This window comes from Epargyreus clarus, unplaced genomic scaffold (genome assembly GCF_041222505.1).
Source record: "Epargyreus clarus isolate Ecla_fem2 unplaced genomic scaffold, WU_Ecla_fem_2.2 ptg000008l, whole genome shotgun sequence".
Classification (NCBI taxonomy): domain Eukaryota; kingdom Metazoa; phylum Arthropoda; class Insecta; order Lepidoptera; family Hesperiidae; genus Epargyreus; species Epargyreus clarus.
The window spans coordinates 4,921,784-4,941,484 of NW_027332216.1; the positions used below are offsets into that span (position 1 = coordinate 4,921,784).

General features: G+C 33.6%; 1 long non-coding RNA gene across 1 annotated transcript in view; it reads left to right on the top strand.

The window, feature by feature from the left end:
• The first annotated feature begins 809 nt into the window (after positions 1-809).
• LOC140744230 (uncharacterized) overlaps positions 810-19,701 on the top strand; it is a 126,778-nt gene continuing 107,886 nt past the window's right edge. Inside the window, exon 1 of the long non-coding RNA XR_012102536.1 lies at positions 810-958. This is a non-coding gene — a long non-coding RNA (uncharacterized LOC140744230). The remainder of the gene's footprint in view (positions 959-19,701) is intronic.

Below are 19,701 nucleotides of genomic sequence, written 5' to 3' on the forward strand. Positions count from 1 at the left end.
ACATGAAATTTTTGCTACAGTCAATTTTAACACATTCCATGTGTGCAAATCGTGGCAATGAAAACATTTTTGACCACCCATCACTCGCTGGAAACAAAGGAAAATTTCATAAAGCATCATGCAATATTTCCCATAAAATCTGATATTCTTTACAAGTGGAAGTTCCCGTGAAAATAGTAAAAAACGTGCTGAAAAAACGTACAAAGAACGTCAACGTCATTTAACGCCCCATTCCATACGTTACTGCAATTTTTACATCCGGTTCCATTTCTGCCTAGCTCACTATGTTTAGCCTAGCTATTGTTAGACGTGACTTGAAAATTCCGTATTTATGACTTTATTTTCATGCTAGTATAAATAAGCATTGATACTTAAATTTCCATGTAATTTTTGTGGTATAATCTATATAATAATCCATAATTAGTAATAATCCTTACAAGGTTTATTTAAACATTTAAACAATTTGTATTTGATTACACATGCATTTAAATGATTTAAATTTAAACATAAATATACATGAAAGAATAGTATTATAAAGTCATGTTAATTACACTCAGAGTATACTACGAGTCAGCATGCGTAAGGTTAACGTAGTTAAAAGTGTCAATCAGCCCGCCCAAAGCGTAAAACCGAAAGCTCGCACGATACGCCTAAACGTCCGTGAAACGTTCGAAAAGCGGTAAAATCTATTCGATTTTGTCCATCAATACCAGCTACTTAGTTCTGGATGTATCGGGAATACCTGTAACAGGTATGGGGACGCCGGGCGGGCGGGAAGGCAGGGAGCCAGGGAACAGTGCAAACGCTGCCTCGGTGGTAGAAACACGTCGCGCGCGCTGTTCGACACCAACACGAACTTACGCTAAAACATTCAGTGGACTCAGTGATTCAGTTCGAACCATTGTTCAGTGTAATTATTAAAGTTGTGAATTAATTTGTGTTGAATCCCATAAACCAGGTACGTACAATTAGCTCTCTAATTGAAGTTCTCGGATTCCATTCCATGTTTTGTGGATTCTTATTTTCCGTATTGCGCAACCGCTGGCTAATTAGAACCGTCCATTATTTTAGAACTCGCTTCTTAAACAAATAAACAGAAAGAAGCCTGTTATAAGCACGCCTTTATAGAAGGAGCGGTCTAGATGTTTATAATTAAGAAGTATGTAGGTAGATAATTTAGCACCGCTCGCGAAATTCTGTGAATTTCAGTGCATTAGGTTTTGGTGCGAATAAAATATATTTTTATTTTAACGGCATAATTATATAATTACGGAGCTTACAAAAGCTTTAGGTCAGCGCGAGCTTAACTTGTTGCGTTTGGAGTTAACGTAACTACCGCTACAATATTAACTTGCTTGCTGTAATTCCATTTTTAAACTTTGTAGTATATTTATTGCTTTTTATATTCGCAGCGTTTATTAAAAACTTTTCTTTTTTACACTCTTCGGTGTAACTGTATATGTATGTATGTATATGTAACTTCATTCCAGTTATAAAAAAAAATATAAATACCCCTTTCGTTACATATAAAAATATAATTTAATAAACGTCTATCGACTTCTTTGAAAAAAATCGATACGTTATACGATATTCGTATAGAAAAAGCTTTGTATTAAATTCAAGATAAACATTGAACTTCTAATTCGGGTATTAAGATTTAAACAGCTATCAAAAGCCACGTAAATTATTCGTCGGAACAAATAAAACGTCTCAGCACCGCATAATTTATTCTGTTCCTTTCAATTCCGAGCCACAAAGCGCTCGAATCAATTGTTTCGTTAACAGCGATCGCAAATGACATAACCTAATAAATAGATCTCACTAACAATCCAAAGAAACTCGGCCTCTTGATCGAAATCCCACTCACCTGATTTTCAAAGTTATGTGTGTATTAGAAATTAATTATCACTTGCATAAACGGTGAAGAAAACATCGTTGAAACCTGCATACGTGAGAAATCTTAAAAAAAAAGTGTTCGAAGATATGTGAAGTCTACCAATTCGCACTTGACTAGCGCGGTGGACTATGGCCTAATCCTTCTCATTCTGAGAGGAGACCCGTGCCAGCGGGACAGTAATGGGTTGATGATGAACAATTGAAATTCAACAATCAATATTAATTTGCCGTTTCGTAACAGAATCAACTTATTAGTGAAGTTGCTTTTAACTTGAACAAAGGACGATAATCCGGATTTCGGTTTTGGCTCCGACCCAAAACTAACTAAAGATTAGATATGGCAATAGGCCACAGCGTTCTACCCTTTCGTATAAGTGTTTTCATTTAATCCATGGAAACAAAGGAATTGTGATTTTGACCCCGTTTTTATGTACAGACTATGGACGTGTCAGACACGGATCGCGACAATACTTTTGTTCATCCGTCTGTGGAGGGAATGTTTTTCCTGCATATGTCTCATTCTTTGTTACGCTCTGCCACCCGAAAGGCTTGACGGATTCCAGCATATGAGGTGTCCTTGGTCTCGTGTGAATTGTGGGAATGACAATGGCTATATTATTATTATTATAATATAGGAGTAGCAGACGAGCATACAGTCCACCTGATGGTAAGTAGCTACTGCCGCCCATGGACATCTGTAATCAACCCCAGATAGAATTAGATGAGGTCGGCCACAGATACGCCGCTACCCCTGAGGACTAAGCTGGAACGCCTCGGAAAGATCTGTGTCTAATTAAATTGTGCTATTGTATGTATTTCTAAGGGCAGGGTGTCCCGTTATACAACAAACTTCATTGGAACATACCTAAAGGTTTGACCGATCAGACAAACAGACCTCTTTTTATTAAAATCACTACATTTTTGACATATTGTTGTTTCGCTTCACATATCTTGTTTTCTTCTGCAATAGTTCTCGATACAAAGCAAGTTCATATAACGCTTAGTAACTGTATAGAATTACACCTTACGTTATGAAGTCGTAACCTATTCCTGGCTTGATTCGATTGAATGCTACAAAACAAATACTAAAATTAGAAGCAATCTCCATCGACCTTTGAAATAAACTTTGCAACTATAGTTTGAGTAAAGAAATTAAATATTTACAATGTAAACATAAAGCTCTATAGAGCGGAAATTGTCTTCATACAAATATTTTATGCTGTTCCACATTGACAGCATTTCGGATTGATTTTGATGTACAAATTTCAGAACACCTTATTACCGATTGTTAGTAAGTCGTGAATGACACTTTCCCACATACGCAGTCTATGGCTTTTAAAATAGTAAATGATATTGAGTCAGTGGAACCAAGACTTTTTTATAATATTGAATTAGAAAACGAGTATGCAGTCCACCTGATGGTAAATGGCTACTGCCGCCCATGGACATCTGTAAACAACCCCAGATAGAATTACATATTCCTACCTGCCGCAACCCCTGAGGATTAAGCTGGAACGCCTCGGAAAAGTATGTCTCCCTTATCACACCATTCAAACCAGAACACAGCAGCGCTGGACACTGCTGTTTTTAGCAGAAAGAGATGTGGCGGTTACACCTTCATATTTCCTATAGTTCCTTATTGTGCCATAAATTGTGTGGAGAGCTTCAAAATGCCAATATTCTGAATATTGAAGCTCATATTTGGCTGTTGAATAATGAACGATGTTGGGATCGAACTGGCCCGGGTAAGTTATGCAGTCGGATGTTTCCATTCCTCCCGGGATACTATTTATTTATAGATGAAAACAATGAAGTTTGGTTCGCCACTTCTTGTTGCTTTATCGAAGATCAAGTTTTGTTTCTTTGCTGTACAGCTATATTAGTGTTTAGTATAAGGAATTGTTTACATGTAGATTTAAACAACTTAGAATTTTGACAATTAACGTTAATATTGCTAGAACATAACTAGTAATAATTTTTATAGTCTAAAAACTAAAGACCACGCTAAAATCGCACAAGGAAAATCGTTAATCTTGATTCCTGACGATCCTGATGAGGTGAATGGGATAATATTATTTAAATCGTGTATTGCCATCGGTTCTAGATAATTGTTAAAATTTTTAAATTAATCGGACTGTTCAAAGTGGGTAAAAATCAAGTCAAATTTATGGTGTCCATTTTATGGGTCGCTTTTTGTAAATTTCTCCAAAATGTTGTCCCAAAAATCTAAAAAATATTTGTATTTGACCAAATATATACTTAGATGAGTAAATTTTCTTGTTCTACAAAATTAATTAGTAATTCATAATGAAGTTCTCTATCGTTTAGTAAAAAGTTCTGCCAAAATTGGTTCTGCGTTGAATGTGTATGAAAACAAGAAAAGTAATTAAAATAATAGAGCAAAAATACAAATACAGGTCTGTGGAAACAATGTAATGATTCTATCGAAAATAATAGTCGTTCCGTCCAATTACGAGAATCTGTAGCTGATTTAATAACCATTGGCTTATTTTCATTGCCATCTGTGTATTTGATGCCATGCCGTATTTTCATTTACCGTAAGTCATATTAACCTGATTGGATCATATTTTTTTTTCAATCGAAAATAAACGCTTTAAGTGTTGTAAGGGAGGTATACTTTTTCCAACAAAAAGAATAAATAAATAAATGAATTAATTAATAATTATTATTAGTAAATAAATAATTATTATAAAAAACAAAAACGCGACATATGTTTCTCCCACAATTTAGACGAATCTAATGACATATACGTTCAAATCCGTCAAGCCGTTTGGGCTGCAGATCGCACCAAAGAATGAGACACACACATACGTTCGAGAAACATTACCTTCCGCAATCAGTTAAAAGGCGATTTGAATTTCGTTATCGTACAAATTAAAAATCAATTGTTAATTTTTTATACATTATTTATAAAATACAGCATGAAGTTACATATGTCTTCAAGAAACCAATATTTTAAAGACTTTTCTATGAAACGAAGTGGGCGAAAATGACTTGTTTATGGTGAAAACTAAAAATGTATATTGGCTAATAACTCGTCCTAGATTAGTTTTCACAAAAGTAACGTTGAAGATATTTCTTACTGATAGATTTTATTAATGTTTTCTTCAAACTAGAAAAAGCATGCAAATATAATATAGGTACATGAATTTCACAAGGATAAGTCAATTCGTTCTTAAATTTGTTATCATAATCGACTCTTCCAAATTGTATATTGGTATGCAAATAGTAAATAATCTGAGCGTTAAGAGTCTAAGACATTTTGAAAAGTTTTTAAAAAGAAATCTTACGCTATTTACTTTTAGTAACTCGTTACTAGAGGGCGCTGTAACATATAAATTGTTAAACCACTCAGCGGAATTCAACGGATCGCTATGAAAATTGGTATTTGAGCACCTCTTTTCGCGCAAATACTTGTTGACAACTATTGTACACGGACAGGTTAAAATTATGTTCTACACTACATATTTTTAAATAAGCGCATAAAAAGGCAGAGCTAGGAGTCTTACTAAGAATATAACAGAAGCATTATTAGAATATTCGTATTACTTTTTAATAAAAGAGCTAGTACGGCTCGTTTCGGTATCAGGTCTTTCTTTCGAAGACTCGAGACGCTTCTATTAGTGTTGTTGATACTGGTTGGGGTCTCACAAAAGGCTTTTTCAGCCCCACTGCTTCTATTATTATGAAATAAGATATTAACTTGTGCAATATGCCCAAGTAAATGTTACTTAAGATAAAAAAAAAATAATCTTAGAGTTTAATTTTGCTGGATTCAATTTCATAAATACGATGACTGTATTGAGTAATCTTTATATATGTATTTCTTATGTGCGTGTGTATGTCACTGAACTCCTCCTAAACGACTGGATTGATTTTGATGAAATTTGATGTGTGTGTTCAAGGGGACTTGAGAATCGTTTAAATTCGCAATTTAGTCCGGTCTTATATATTAAATTCTCGTGTCACAATGTTAGTTACTGTACTCCTCCGAATTGGCTTTACCGATTTTCAACAAATTTTATATGCATATTCAGTAGGTCTGAGAATCGGCTACTATCTATTTTTCATACCCCTAAGTGATAAGGGTTGTTCACCCTTAACATTTATTTATATGGCAATACAACGTTTGCCGGGTCAGCTAGTAGAGTTCTAAATCTTTACAATTTCTAAGACTAATGAAAACATCCAATGAAATTGATATTTGCCTGATGTTAACCTTCATATTGGCCACCAAAAAATACGACGTGGTTCCTCTTTTTTCTTCTTTCTTAAAAATAATGCAAGAGAATTAATGATAACCAATACAGAAATCAAAATTCATATTTTAATTTCTAACATGCCAAGAATCGAATCCACCATAACGACTGTTACCACAAAGACAATTGGACTAAAAAAATTGGTAAAATTTTTGCGTCAATTCCGAGACGAACAATTTGTGATTTATGTAACGTCGCCGGCAATATGTTATTCATTGCTTTGAGATCTATCCCCCGACGTTTTGATCTCGTTCTTACCTTTGTAACGGATTGCCAATCTTACTTTTTACGTAAATGTTGTTATGTTACCTTTCAGGCTTATTGGATGATTCTATAAATGTACCTGAACTTTTATTAAGTTTTCTACGTAATTGAAAAATAATAGGATACGTCTATTCACGTTATAACATGGAAAATAACATATAATAATTTATTTGAAAATAAATAAGAATTCAATGAACGTCTTATTTTGGAATAAAAAAATGTTCAACAATAAGATGAAAATGTGTTTATTGTGACACTAGGCTATGAATTTTACAAGTTTCAAATTCGATTTTCTAAGACTTATTTTATCTGATTACATTATTTATAACACTGCTATATCTATTGTACTTTAGTTACCATACTTCTTCACCACCAACTGTGCTACCCACTTCATTTTTTCATACTCCTTTGAAGAAATTCTACTATATATTTTTAAGTAAAGTTTAAGAACAGAATACTAGATATTACAATCAGAACTTGACATAATTGCAATATAATTAATATAAAGTTAATTTAAACGAACAAGTTAATTTACGCCAATTCATTAAGCGAAACTGGTAAACGTATTCGAGGCAAAGCTCATAAAACTAATTGATACTAAAGCACAAAGTGCTTTAAAGTTGTAAAAAGCTCCAGGCAGTAAAAGTGAAAAATTAATATTGAAGTAATCGCCCATTTCACACTTGATTGCCAGTTTGGGTTAAGTACATGACAAAAAGATTTATTACATCAATATCTATTATTAAAAATAACAAAGAAATTTTCTCATTTCGTAATTCCGTAAAAGATGTGAAATGAACTTCATCTCAAGTATTCGGAACGTTATGACTTGGGGCTCTTCAAGATAGTTGTAAAAAGACTTTAAAAGTTGGCGAGGCATTGATGACTCATTTGGTTTTGCAAACGTCCATAGGCGACGGTGGCTACTTTCCTTCAGGCAACCCTAGGTCTACTTTATCAGTAGGTTAACTATAAAAAAGTTATAGATACTGGTCTATGTAAAGTTCCGTGCGCATTCCGATTATCCACAATCCGGCATAAACTTACTAAATTGTCCGTCTGTACGTCTCTTTGTCCGTCCGTAAATATAAAGAATACTGTAGAATACACTTACATATTTCATAAATTTAATTCCGGATTGAGATGTAAACGCGTGCATATGGAACGTGTACTAGCATGTGGACGTAAATACACGTGACATGCAAGGCGCCCTTACAGTTAAGTAGCACATGTCGATTTTGTCGAGTTCATTTGGAATGCTCAATAAACGTAAAACATACAATACAGTAAATTTAAAATAGGAATCTGTAAAATTATAATTCTAAAAATGAGATACGAAATCGTAAAAATAAAACCTTCTATGTAAACTCCAAACTAAAGCCAATATTTATCTACTCAAATCGGATATATCGTGAAGAATGCGTTAGTATTTAAATAATGTATTCGTAGTTTCACTCTTGACCCAAAAGACTTGTTCATACGTCGGTGGGCGGAATAAGCCCAATATAATATCTGGAGCATTCTCAGCTGGAAGCTGTGCATCGAGCGAATAAAATGTGCTTTCCGAAGTATTGTTTGCTTGGAAAACGAAATACTGCTGGAAAGGAAATAGTTTCGCAAAATTACAGGAAGTCTACGACAATCATGTCTACGGATTTTATGTAGTGAGCATGTGCTCAAAAATACCTTATCGTTTATTGTTTACCCGGAAAATGAAACGTTGGTGGAAGGGAAATAAATTTTCCAAATATAAATCTGAACAACAATCACGTGTAAGGATTTACAAATAAGGAACAATTACTTCTAAAATTGTCTAATGGCTTTTTGTAGGTGGAGAGGGAAACTTTGCTCGAAAGGAAATGTCCTACATCCATTTTCTAAATAACAGGAAATCTTCGACAATTATGTTTGCGAATTTTACAAATAAATATATACTTCACAGAGTAATGGCTTACTGGAACAAAGGTTTACTGTTAAGGAAATTATAAATCATAACTTTGTTTTGTGTTAATGTTAACTTTAAATTGATCAGTGAATTACCATAATTAATTATAAAATATTCAACAAAGGTGACCTTACATTTGTTGATTTGTCGTATCTATAAATATCTTTGAGATCTTACGCAAAATACAAAATATATAATAAATCCTTTAGTTTCCCTTTGTTAAATGTCCAAATGATTTTAATTGATTGATTTGGTATTTCTGTAGTTAGATTTTCTTTATATTTACATATCCATATACCATATTAAACTTCATACTCATTGTTCAGTAAATGAAACATTTGTATATTATTCAATGGATTTCAACTTAATCATCTTACTGTTGTTTTGACTGCAGGCCAAACACTTGTGAACGGTTAACGTAAACAGCACCTTATCTGCCTAAGGCCAAACCTGATGAGGCCTATTTTTGGTGCGTGTATTTAGTACATTACATAAACATGCGATTAAGATGGATACCTGCATTTTAGGGATATTGAAAACGGTATACAATTAAGCATTTAGGAAACATTGCTTAATACACAAACTCCATTTTCCTCTTCATTACTTTGTACATCTCATGGTAATTTTATTTTGATGGTCACAAACACGTTGAATATTACTGAGGACTAGTATTTTTTGTTTCTTCGTATACCTATCTAACGCCTTTCTTTTTAAAAAATGGAGCATTGAAATCTCCTGCTATTGCCACACGGAGATATCAATTACAACAATACTTTGCCGCAACAAACAATATGACTTCAGATTGTTCCATATTTGTTGTCAATTAAAATGATACAATGCTTGAAGTTGCGATGAACACTGTCATACCTGTCTATGTAATAGCAATGTGTATGTAATCACAATTACCGTGTATGTAAACGCGTTGAAACACTTCACCGGTAAGCAGCTTAGAACATGCAACAGCGTTGTGATTGACGTAAATTCGAGCGGATTGTTTGCTTTGTTTATCACTAATGCATTTTGTATCTCAGAACGCGCACTTACATCGAGATTAATGAAATTGGCGCCAGAGATCGCATTAGTTATCTAAGTATTCTATTTCTATGATTCATTGAGTCTTAATCCGGGTATAGCACAGTATTTGGAGCACGTGCGGTTACGATACATTTGTACAAGGTCTGTCAGGTATCCTTTCAAATATACATGTGTAAATAGTATTGTAGACTGAAGTATATTCAACTTAAAATGTTTATTTGTTAATACACGGTACAGAATACTTAAGAACGGTGCATACGGTACAGTACTAAAAACATGAAAATCGATATATAGCATTAATGATTTTGATTATAAATATATTTTCCACCCTCGGTACCTACAAGGTATTAATAATCGCTTGAAATTCATATACGTAATATAATATAAAATTCACGTTCAATAAAATGCATTTGTCAATATCAAAATGGGATTGTCCACTGGTCGTAAATCGGTGCTAAAAGCAATATTTTATGTTCAAACAAACAATAAACCATTTGCTTCAAGAGTAGGATTTTTGATATATGCATAAGATTTTGAGATTATTTTAACATATTTTCAAGTATGTAATTACAATTAACAATTTATTTTCCATCAAAGTTTAATTTCTAAAGCAACACGTTTTCACATAATAAAGACAAAACACACAAAGATCTCTTATTCTTATGAGATCGATTTTAACTTTTGTTTAAATCTAGATGCAGTTTAAATAGTAAGTGCGTAAGATAAGTTAATAATAATTACACTTATATATCCTAGTGCTAAAGCAGCTAAACAAATTTCCTGTTGAGCAAAATTTAATGTCGTTAACTTTAGTTTAAACCATTCAAGTAATTTAAATATTGAGAGTGAGAGATATATTAATAACTAGCTGTGCCCCGCGGTTTCACCCGCGTTAAAAAGAAACAGGGACACAGTTAGTTCTAAAATATAAGTAGCCTAAGTTACTCCTTTTTACATCAGCTACCTGCCAATAAAAGTCCGTCAAAAACGGTCCAGCCATTTCAGAGATTAGCCAGAACAAACAGACAGACAGACAAAAATTGTAGAAAAAAATATTTCGGTGTATGTACCTACCGTATCTATATATGCATGTAGTAAAAAGTGGTTATTTCAATATTAAAAACAGACACTTCAATTTTATTTATATGTATAGATAGTAACCCTTAATTGTCCTAATGAATGAAGCTAAAGGAATTTCCGGTCGAGCAACATATATTTTCGTTTTCCTTGGAAACAATACGTTCCTAATTTAGTATTTTCGCGTCGCTCCGATCTAAGTAATATTATGTAGTATTTTATACAGGTATTATGTTAGAATTACACCGGAAACAACGTATGAACAAAGTATTCGGGTCAAGATATTCTCATCTCATCATATGTGCTTGAAAAATGTGTTTGTACTTACCCAAATCTGTTCTTCAAGCACCTTTAAATGGGTTAGAGAATAGTTTAAAATAAATAAGGACAAGTGTGAGATATTCAAATACACGCGTAAATGGTCTAAGAGCTGATGATTGTAGTGAAGAAGTACTTATTCGAGGCTTTCCCATGTAGTCTTCAGGGGTAGCAACACAACTTCTAACCACAGATCGAATTCTAATTTTATCGGGGCTTGATCACAGATATCCATGGGCGTTAATGGCTGCTTACAATTTAGCTTTTTGCTTCCTCTGTTATATAATAAAACCGTTTTATCTGTGACCAACGTAGGATTTCAATCCTATCTGATTTTATGATATGACTTCTTGCTCGTTTACTTTCTACCTCTGTATTAAAAATATTAGTACTTATATTTTATGTACTTGCAAAGTTACATGGAAAAGTATTAAAAAGGCAGGTCACGTGAGACTCAAAGTGCCGCTTTAGAACGTTCCATAAATTTATTCACACCTAGAACCAACATAAAGTTTCGAACGTGAGTGATCACCGTAAAATCTAATGGACGCCCTGGATATATTTTAAAATATTTTTGTAGGTACAAGTAACAATATTAAAATGTATGTGGTGTTGTTAGCATCCATTTCCAGATTTTCCAAACAAAGAAGAAGAAGAGTGGTGGAGCTGTCACCATACCCTGACATGGTTCTAGATTCGATTCCCGGCCTGACATATATTTACTAAAAAAAACCTAGTGTGGGGCTATGAGTGTAGAAAGCATTAATATTATATAAACGAAAACTCAAAAACTACATACTAAAAAATCTTATAAAATATTATTGTAAGACGTACCTCACTGTCGCTTAAATCTTTCAATCGATTACTTACTTGTTCTTAAAAACTAAAGTTTTACTAGTCAATGATCACTGGAAAGTTAACGTTAATCACATATTGAAAAATAAAGATAAACTGCAAAATATATTGGTCCGTATTATCGGAAAGACTTCCGAGTCATTACGCAGGAGCGATCGGTTGACTGACGCGGTCACGCCATGACAGATGTTCGTGTAGCTCCATACGCCGGGACGAAAATATTAAACGGCATTTCTTTTCAATTAAAAAATATATCAAAATCTGAGCTGTTTCTGAGGACTTCCGAGTAAAACGCTATTTTGTCGCGACTATTAATCATGTATTGAAAATGAAGTCGGTTAATAAAGATAAACTGCAATATATATTGGTTGGGATTATCGGAAAGACTTCCGAATCATTACGCAGGAGCGATCGGTTGACTGACGCGGTCACGCCATGACAGATGTTCGTGTAGCGCTCTATACGACGGGACGAAAATGTTAAGCGGCATTCCTTTTCAGTTTAAAAATATCAATATCACGTGAATGCTTATATATTATATACAAGTGGTTTTGTTTTTACTATAAAATAGAAATGTGCTCCAATAGCGTACCAGTGTTCATTAGCCCGTACAAGAAAACCAAACTAACAACACAGTTTTGTACAAAATACCTAATATGAATATTGAACACTATAAATATAACATTTCTTTAATTAGTTGTCATGCTTTAAAATTATTAATAGGTTCAAATGAAAATAATTAATTTGGTTTTACTTATTTTTTCAAGATGTTTAAGCATAACAATGTCTATGTTACTAATATTTATATTTGGAGTTCAAAAAAATATGAATATCATAAAATACATTTCTCTACTAAGTTGTTAGGGTCCTGGGACTTAAATGAGAGAGTGGACTGTATTTTGCTGGTTTAATAGGCCTCTTAATTACATTAGGGTTTCCCGGTCAAACAATATTTAAATAGAAATCGTCCGTGGCCGTCGGAGGTCGCAAGCGTGAGTGATGTTCGGCTCGTACCACCACCGCACCGCCCGCGCCGATCAGGTCAGGGTGACAGATGTTCCTGTGGCGTTTCCGACGCGATCACACGGAAATATGAAACGGAATTTCAATTTAATACATTTATGAGAAAATACACTATTACATTTAAAAATCTCTCTGAGAGAGGGTGGATATTTCACTGAAAAAGCGAACTTCGTCTAAAGATCAGCGAACTTTATATCTGACAAACCAAAGTTCTATTACGCTCATTGTTCACTTGTACATATTCCGCGTAAAAAGGATTTAATACAACTACTAATAACAATAATTTCTCTACAAGATTACGAAATAAAAACCCAAGACCTCCCCATGAAATATTGAAAAGCGCTCCATATTATGCAGGATCAGATTATTGGAAAGATTTCCGAGTCATTACGCCGCGAGCGATCGGGCACTGACGCGGTCAGGGTGACAGATGTTCCTGTGGCGTTTCTGACGCGATCACACGGAAATGTCAAGCGGGATTTCAATTGAATACATTTACGGGAAAATACAATATTAAGTTAGTATATAGTGTAAGTGTTATGTGGAAAATACTGAGAAGAAGCGCGAAATTTTTTCAGAAACGCTTAATTTCTGACATAACAAAATTCTGACATAACATTGTTCATACAAATATTCTTACAAAGATTTTCGGTACGCAAAAATTGATTAATATTGATTATTACTTACGGACTATAAAATAAATGAGCATATGTTACGTACGTTATGTGCATACGTTAAATTTGATCGTTTAAAAACCAATATACATTAGGCGACAATTTTTTTTTAAGAAAATAGAATATTGTGATTTTAAAATTCAAAACCTAACACGTGAGATCAGAACTGAGCCTAAGTATTACTTAAAAACAATGAATAGTACTACAAAAACTGTTGTTATAAAGAAATAAAATCTACGTCATGAGCTTGCTCCAACTGGTTCATGAAGTAAAGTTTTGAATAAGTTATTAAAAAAAAAAGTCTTGGATTTGCAAATTAAATAAGCATACTGTTCGGATATTATATTTATGCTCTAATAAACCAGGATACAATTGCCCCTCAGGTGCAGAACTGCAATAGACCGGTAACGCGGTCAAATCACCTTGTTACCGCGAGCTGTGGGAATTGCAAATTCTCAACAACCACACTTCTCGTCTTGTTAGGATTGTGAGAACTCTTGGAGCGAAATCAGTGGATTTGATAATTCAAATGGTTTTATAAAATTATTCTGCTCTATTAACCTGGTTGTATTAATTTCGGCCTCGGCAGTTACAGAGTAAAAATACTTAAGTCTTAAAAATAAATTCGTTCTTAAAATGTATTACACCTATAACATACTGTAACAGTAAATTGAATCAAAGGTCTAAAAGTTTTCCAGAACATTCCTAGAAGTAAGTGAAATCTAACGTTATGGAAATATAAAACAAACACTAGAAATTTATGTCTTTCGCATTATTAGCGATGGAGTAGAAAATTCAGTAGCGGAAAATTAAGTAATTAATTGATATATAACAAAACATATGGATATGACAGAATACTTCCTTTGGAATGGAATTGAATCCTTCCTAATTTCTCGTACTTACATTCTTGTCATAATTACTCAAAGATAATAATCATTTACATACAGTCATAGTTTTATGAACCTTTAACTTTTATAGACATAACTCATAAAAACATTAATAATACAAATTCAAATTAACAGAAGAAAGCTTAATTGATAAAAACATGATTATTAAAATAGATAAAGGAACATATTAAACAAGTGTGCATGTAAAACGAGACTGCATCGGCATTGCATCACTCTTGCAATCTGAAACTAACACATTCCATTCCCATAAAGGATGGGTAAACGACTCGTAACGAACTATTTGCAAGTAAGCGTAATTAGAACGCGGACTGAGTGAAACTACTGGTACTATCTGGGTTTACTCATTACTTTACAACATTAAATCAATTTCGTAAACGAAATGTATGAAATGTGTTTTGTAAAGCATTCAAAATAAAAAATAAAAATTAACTATGCAAATAATAACATAGTATCTAACTTGAAATTATTAATAGTCTAACTGTAGGTACAATAAATATTATTTATATGATAAAAAATCAATCATTTTGCAACAAAACTTAATTAAACTTTGACTAATATTTAACACATACATTAACAGAAAATTTGGTTCATATTCTCTTATTTACTTTATATTATACGACACAAATTATCTTTTCAAAATCAATATAATTACTTTTATGCTGTTTTGTTCGATACCTGCCGTATGATGACTGTAATCAGGGTCGTCGTGTCCAGTTATTCTTGAGCCGATCTTCTACGTCAAGGGTTCTCACAAAGGCTAGTCTTCGTCGGCAGTAAAATTACTCTGACCGGTGTTCATTGATGATGAAGAGTAGATCTTCTTTTGGTAGTCTTCTTAATTTCTCGTCTTCGTTTTAAGATGATTGAGGGGCTCGAAGACATTTTCCTCTTTATTTTATGTTTTTCATGATGACGATTTTCAGTTCATTTATTTTTTCTCTTCTTCCATGATACGGATTTTTTTGTTAAAATTCGTTATTTTTCTCATTGTTTCACGCAAATCAGGTGCAAGTTGATGTAGTTTTCTTCCACAATAGAGAACTTCTTGTTTTCTTCAATTTTCATTTTCAATTTCGATTTTAGCGTCGCGGTGCATATAATTTTGATAAGTAGTTTCTAATTCTTCTTTTTTCCGTTTCGAACGCCTCCCGGTGTGCGTGCAACGTGGCAGCGCCACACGCGCACCGGACTGGCAGGGTCGCCATGTAGAGAGGGTGCAGGCTCGTGTGTATTGAGAGGCGTCTTGATGGTTTGATGTCTTCATTTTTACTATGAGTCCTACACTACTACAATAGCAATTCCTTCAAACATTCCTATAATCTACCATCCACAATAACATAATATAATACATAATATAAAATGATGGTTTGATGTCATTATTGTTATGAGTCCTACACACACTACAATAGCAATTCCTTCACACATTCCTATTATCTACCATCCACAATAACGTACCTAATCACATAGGTACAAAGTGCCCTACGAAGCCGCGATAGGCCGTTTCACTCGCCACAGTGTGGGGTAGCAAATTGGTATATTCACTTACAAGCAACCCTCGTAAGAGATTACTAAAACATTACCTAAGGCTATAATGTTGTATGATTCGTCAAATGATAGAAGACGTATCACGCAATGAAATACAACTCATATATATAATTTTACCCACTTTAAACTTTTCTTACATACATTTCGTAAATATGTCTAAGTAGTACAGAAGGAGTTCCAAGTTAGTAATAGGAATGCATTAAAAGCGGACCACAGACAAGATAGGAATCGAATTTGAGCTTTTTAGCAATGTTTCACATTATCGTTTAAGGAAGTGATATTGTTTAAAATTTCAAAACATACATAATTTCGAAATATTAGAGATCCGGGTTCGGACCCGGACTCGACACACGGACGTCCAGTGGCGCGATTATTACCAAACGTTTTCATGGGCAAAATCGACATACTAAAGTGTATCAAATAGTCATGAAGTGATATAAAGGACATAAAAAACTTTAAATAGAATAATTTCCTGAGGTTACAAAGTTCTATAAGATCTTCCTACAAAAAAAGAGTTTGTAGCCTAATAAACGTATCCTAAATCCTACAAGTACTCAGCAGCAGGCCGTTTCTCACGCCAATAGCGCGGGAGGTTCGTAAATTGGAATATATTCACTTACCGAGCCTCGCTCGAGATCGTTCAATAGATCAGCGGTAACCCCATCTACCCGACAAATGATGGAGAAGTCACTCTGCCCTATCTCCAGTTACTAAGGAGTTCGACTAATGGTACTAGTAATAATCAATGTAAGCCAATGTTTTTACACGCTTTTTATTAGCTTCACCTGTATGTTTGTATGTTTGTTTGTATGTTTGTAACCGACTTCTTTGGGCGCGATTTTGACCCACTTTAAACGGCCAGATTTCGTTCAAACTTTGTAGATTTATTTCACAATTATACTATTTACTGTTCCTTAATTGATTCCTAGATTCATTTAGATTTTCTACTTTTTAGTTAATTTTATCATAAAAGCGTGTTTTTTAGTTTTTTGAACTATATTTATTTATTCTTACCAAAGATCTACATGTGACAATTTCTTCATACTAGACATTATAATATTCCGATCTTCGATAACTTAAAATTAGATAGATTGATTTTTAATTACAACCGTAATACTGTGAGTAATTATGAATCTTAAACAATGCCTGCATACCAATTTCAACAATTGTTCATTTTTCTAGGCAATAATTGTAAAATATTGATTTATAATAATTCGAATTCGCAAACATCCAGAGTTAACGCATCCATTACAGACTTTAAATAAACTAATTTCCGTTTTGAGGTTACAGATTTTCTTTCTCCATACAAAAAAGAGATTGTAGCCGAATAAACGTATCCTAAATCGTACAAGTACTCAGCAACAGGCCGTTTCTCACGCCAATAGCGCGGGAGGTAAATTGGAATATATTCACTTACCGAGCCTCGCTCGAGATCGTTCAATAGATCAGCGGTAACCCCATCTACCCGACAAATGATGGAGAAATCACTCGGCCCTATCTCGAGCTGGTATGGGACTTCTGATGAGGTATTTTAATGATATTTCATCCGAGAGTTTATAAATATAAATGTGAGAAATTATAGAAAGTGAAACATTTTTTGTTTAGATAATATTTGATTTACTAACGCCCATTATATTCAATCTGTTCAATGTTTTGTGTACCAAAGATCAAATTTAGACAATTGGTGCCTACAAGAAGTTACGCTGCCTTTAAGAGTAAGTGTTAAAATTTTGTTATACCTAGTTATAAAGTATATAGTTAAAGATTAGAAAGTGGCATATCAATTTTAAAAATCCATTACTGATTATAAAATCATGAATATTGCCTGCATTATAAACTTATTATTATGCATCATAAATATTCTTGCCATTATGACATCCTATATCTACAGACTATCGTCTTATTTGTTGCTCCCATTCTATGAATGTATACTTATAAAAGCTAAAGGTACCTTGAATATGTCGTGATATAGGCGGCGAGGATCCCACGTAAGAGCGTTCACAGCATCTCCAATTATCGTGAGAATTCTTACAACTAAATTGATCGCTGAATGTGATAGGTATCGTAAGTCTAAAGAATAATAATTGAAGAAATCGTTAACGTACAGTAACATGTATAGTTGGCATTAATATGCCACGCTTAAGGTATTGTTCTGTTTTATATTATAGAATTAGCAAAGGTGGGATAAGAGCTCTACTTGAGGACAGACACCGATACTTTACTACCCCTAAGTACTAAATTGGAGCGCCTCGTATAAGTGTGTCAATTACCCTTTAAACCAAAAATTGCAACTGCTTCCGGAGTCCAACCACAATTGGTCCTTACAGCTGTATAAATATGTTTAAGTTAGTACCATCAATATACAACTGCCTAAAAAACTAGAAACAGTTAAAAGACATCATTAATCGTTTCCTAAATTTGTCTTTGTAATGTAAGGTACATAAATAATAATAAAAAAACCCCTTTTCATTTGGCAAAGAAGGAAAGTATCCAGCTACCATATATCAAACGCGCTCGCAAACGCCTCACGTACACCGTATTGACCATTTATGTTAAACGGATCTCCTATTTCATGTTCAGACATCTGTTCTGAGGGTATTAAATAAGGATGATACACAAAAACGTGGCTTCGTCTTATTAATGTCTCAATATAAGGCATAGGTCTCTTCAAGCCAAGATAAATGATAACGTTTTGGTCTGGTCTTAAGTAACTGGTCTTTTATTTGATGAGACGCTTTGACTTTCCTTGATGAGATTGTTTTTAGATCTGATGCAAATTCGAGACCAATAAGGTCTGAGTAGTAAAAAATAGTGATTAATGAGACTTGGCCCAAAATCATTTCAATCATTTACCAATTGCTATAATCCGATAAAGAAATGGGAATTGTATTACAAGTTTCTGACATCATAATATACACCAACTAACCATATATTACTTAAAGCATGCTACTCGTATTTTAGTCGAGTGATTTTCATTTTGGTATTACAAATTAGATTATTTCAAATTTGATACCAAACAATTCAAATTATATTTTGTACCAAGCTATAAGCTATTTCAATTTTCAAAACGTTCCTCAGAAGCTATTGAAATCCCAAAGAACTAGTTTTGAAACTATTTTATCTTAAAATTTTCCACACAATAATTCCACAAAAATCTATTGGAATCCCAAAGGGATCTTGCGATTCGTATCAACCCTTACAAACCATAATGCGATGTCAAATATATCTCTTACCCAATCCTGGAGCTAATAAAAATTCTGTATCAGTGCCTCGGTTATTATCCGAACATATTTTGAGCTGAATGTCAACAATATAGGTCGTGTAAACTAGTACCCAATTTAGTTTTCTCTTAGGTTTAATATAATGTTTGTATTTCTTTTTAGTAAACGTTCAAACCTGAACACAGTCCCAATTAACACTATTATAAGGCAGAAATAGGTAGAAATCGAAAAGGATTCTATCACTTTCATTGTAAACCTTAAAGAGAAAAATAAATGTGAGCCGTCACGGGACGCCTGGCAGATGTGAAACATCGACATTATTTTGTAAAAGTAATATGCAGAAAAGAACATATTGTGATAGGAACTAAATATGTCATAATGATAAAATAAAATATTACGATTTTTTTCCAGATAACGATGACTATTTATTGAATTCGATTGCGCATGGTGACGCGTCGCCACACCGTACACACTACTGTATATATATATATACCATCGTATAGCGTGGCGACGCGTCGCGACGTCATGCGTCGCCACGCCAGAAATCGGTTTTACGTGCGGCTATAGATGTTTCACATCAAAATTGAACTAAAGTACGTAATAATATATTTTGATAATAGCGAGCTATTTTGGTTAATATAAATGGGCAGGGCTGATTAC